A 4,328-nucleotide genomic window follows, 5' to 3' on the forward strand; every position below is an offset into this window, starting at 1 on the left:
TCTTGTTTTAATTGTGATATTGCTGGGATAAAATCTGTTTATCATATTTGAAGTTTTGATAAAAGTTTTATGCCACAAATTTAAGAAATGTAGATTTCTTGCGCTTTCTTCTGCATCTTGTAGCATTAACGATATCAGATTTTTGGTCAATCGCAAAATTTCTTAGTGGATTTTATAGGTCATGTCTTTAAATAAGTAAAGGAAAAAAACCTTGATTAGTAATTTTATCCTGACATGGAGAGTTAATCCTGAAGATGGAGAAAGGACCCCGAAACGTCAAAGAAAATCGAATAAGCAATAAAAACAATCAAAAGGAATAATTAATATCACAATTAATTAAGTAAACACCATTTAATTAGGTAAAATAAAATTAGTTTATGAACTAATGTAAATATCACATGTATTTATCTATATATATAAAAGGGAACGGTCAAGTCATTGTCCACAATAAACTTTTGAATTAGAGGACCGATTTACTTGCAGTTTTTTTTTTCTAAATGTTTTTGAAACATTTAACACTTTTAAAAAGGTTTAAAAATAATGAAATCCCGAATTCTCAAGTAGAAGAAAAGTTATGAACAAAATCAAGGGTTTTTGGTTTGTAGCTCAGAAAGAATGCGTTTTTTTCATTGTTATTGTACACCAATCGATTCCTCTCTTTCCGAGGAATAAGAAAAAAGTATTACTGATCTTATTAAGCTATATTATATTCACAAAACATTATATAAACATAATGTGGCTTGGGATGAAGTAGGTCAGAATTTTTTTTTAGAAAAGAGCATTTCATATTCGTTTCTATTTTAGTCTCAAACAACCAAATACCATTTCATAAAAAAAAAAAAAATTAGAAATTTTTCACCTAGGTTTATTTAGAGTACTTTTCTTTTCTTCCGACGTCAATTGTTCATAACTCCTCTTATCACTGTATCTATCTTGCAGAAATTGTACCTTTTCATTTATTATTTTAAGTTTAATTGTAATTGATTTAATATCATTTTTTCAAATTTATTATCAGAACCTAGTCACCATATGTTTTATGATATGACATATAGTTTTATTTTATTTGTTCTAATTTTATTTAATATATTGTGTTAATTATTGTTCATTTTCAAATACATTATTTTCATTACATTTTATGTTTTATAATGCCATTTTTATTTTGTATTTTATTCTCTCAATCTGGACATACGGAGTTGAGCTTTAGGGCTCCACTAAACCATCGAATGCCTTTCATATCCAATCCTTACAATCAAAAATCCTTCATAAAATCCTCAATGCTCCTTACTTTGTCACAAATAAAACCATACATAAAGACCTTCATGTTCCATACGTAACCGAACCAGGTATCAATCCTTCCATTATAAACTCCCTAAACACAAAAACTCGCTGGTTTCTTAACTTGCATCCTCTTCCATTTCTGACAATCCTCCGAGGCGCCTAAAAAGAAGTTGGCCACGAGACCTCCTAGTGTAAAAACTTCATTAGAGTGCTACCAATGGGTAGTTCTCTACACGCCTGTATAACTCCATTATAACTGTGATCAAATTTACTAAATGTATTATGTAATATATAATAATAATATAATAGTAAATTTCAATAAATATATTAAATAATAAAAATAAAAAACTCTAAAGCCTAATTTTGACGCCTGTAATATTATTCTAAAGGGATCAATACCAGAATAAATAAAGAATATTTAAAACAAAATACAACAGTTTAAGAAAGGTGGTTGTAAGTCAAAAGTCATGCGATCGGGAAATCGTGCATTCTCAGCATTACCCGTTCGAATTGGATTTACCTATTTTTCTTTTTCTCTCCTTAGTTAGTCATAAAATTCTTTAATATTTTGTATTTACACATTGTATATTATTGCTAACAATGAATACTGTTTTTTTTTTTTAATAATTAAAATTAAATGTACTTTACAGGCAATTTTTTTATAAATTTGGCATTTAATTCGGCTTCTTTTCAGGCGTCTCGGAGGATCGTCGGGAATGGAAGAGGGTGCAAGATTAGAAAATAGGGGGTTTGAGTGGTTAGAGGGTTTATAATGAAAGGAGTGATATCTGGTTCGGGCTAGATCGGTTACATAGAGAACATTAAGGTCTTTATGTATGATTTTATTTGTGACAAAGTAAGGATAGCATTGAGGATTTTACGAAGGATTTTGGATTGTAAGGATTGAATACGAGAGGAATTCGAAGGTTTAGTGGAGCCCCAAAGCTCAACTCCACATGTCCAGATTGGCCTTATTACAGTCATGTAGATCAGTCTTTTGTAATGTGTTGGATGTTTAGACCGTTTGTCTAGTAAGTGCTGTAATAGTCGAAATCGACGTGCAGTTTCCTGTCTTTTCAGTCTAGTGTGAGGATTCCAGGTTAATCGTTTGTCCAAATGTAGTCCGAGGTAGCGGATCTGTTCGACAGGGGTAAGAGTAACATCATTAAATGAAATTGTAGGGCAGTCAGTTAGTTTTTTTTAATGAGGATAAAACCTATCTTATATTAAAGACCAGTTTATTGTTCATTGGTTTATCAAGTTTATATTGCCGTTTTGAAGAAAATCGAAAAAAATATGAAGAATCGATTCTCTAAAGTTCAGGCACTACGGTAAGCCCATTTTAAGGAAATGTTGCTGTCACATCGCTGGTATTTTCCCATCTTGGAGTTTTATTGTAATTGTATTAAGTAATATTTTATTCCAAATTGGGAACGTTCAAAATGAATATGTAAGTATTAATAAACCAATGAAGGTTCTTAATCAATTAAGGGATTAAACCATTACCATAAGTATGTAATTTCACGCTCGTGTAACTTTTCGTTCTTGAACGAAGCTGTTCACAGACATTCTGATCATTTAGGGAAATTAGGTTTTTTGGACTCAGGGGACCTCAAAACATGTATGTCCATCGAAAATTCGAATTCGAAATTTTTGAGGATCACAATACCTCTCCTTTACTGTATATCCCATATATAAGTAAGTAAAAAATTAAGTTATTTCATCATATATGTATTTTAATTTGTACTTAGGAAAATAAATAATAAGAAATTGCTCACAATATCATTTCAACTATCATAATATTTATATTGAAAATATTGAAGTTCTGCCAGCTTTAACTGTCAGTAAATGAATTTCTGAGGAAAAAAATAATTATAGTTGAGTACCATTATATTTCAATTAATATTTAGATACAAAAATAAAATATATGTAAAATTTTAGAAAGATTATGGCAAAGTCCTCTAAGAATAAATATTTTTTCATTAACATCATTTCAAACTTTTAAATCATATTTCCCTCAGCACTTTTTATATTAAAAATTAATTGTTTGTTTTTTCTGTTGTTTTTAATAATGGATCTTTAAGAAAACCATTATGGGTAAAGAAAAAAATTCCTAAGCACTTCTATAAATGACACAGTTAGATGTTTTTAAAACATTCCTAACAATGTAGTTGGGAATATTTTTAAAACACTATACTTTTTTCCTACTCCACTAAACATCTTATCGATGTTTTAATAGTTAATCGTAGATTGATATGAGGAGATAGTCGGAGGGTTTGGTCAGCAAAGATACACAAATAAACAAAACTTATTTATTCAAGCCGATGTTTCGACCTAAATTTTATATCTTCATCAGGGCTGAGAAACAAAATGAGATAATAACCTTAATTCAAAAAAGGAATAAAATAACAAAAAACTTGGAAATATTCATAACAATAAATTAAATTGATACTAATAGAAGATAAAATATAATATTGTAGAGGTAAATAAATCTATTTAATTTATTTTTATGAATATTTCCAAGTTTGTTTGTTATTTTATTCCTTTTTCTTTGAATTAAGGTTGTTATCTCGTTTTGTTTTTCAGCCCTAATTAAGGCTTGAAATTCAGGTGGAAACGTCGGCTCAAATAAATAAGTTTTGTGTATTTGTATGTTTTTGCTGATCACAGTACCCCGCCTCCTCCAACCATCTTCTTAAAAACATCTTATCATGCTTTTAAAGTTGAAAATATCAATAAGTATAATATCTAATAATATAATCAATACATAAATCACTCAGAAGAACATGCAAAATGGTCAAATCTAAATACAGATTAAAAGAACAAATAAAAAATGGTCGTTTTGTGAACAATTCCAATGAAATAGTTTTAAAATTGATCAGAAATTCAAATATGCAACTATTTTAATTGTGGTGTTCATGAAACAACCATGGGTTTTCCATTGTTTCTACTGGAAGGCGATATGTTGTTAAACCAAAATATTATTATCAGTGGTTAATATTAACTCTTTAAATTTATTTAAAACAAATTTTAAAAAATATATATGTAAA

Source organism: Halyomorpha halys, unplaced genomic scaffold, assembly GCF_000696795.3.
Source record: "Halyomorpha halys isolate HHAL.00 unplaced genomic scaffold, Hhal_1.1 Scaffold884.1, whole genome shotgun sequence".
Lineage (NCBI taxonomy): Eukaryota > Metazoa > Arthropoda > Insecta > Hemiptera > Pentatomidae > Halyomorpha > Halyomorpha halys.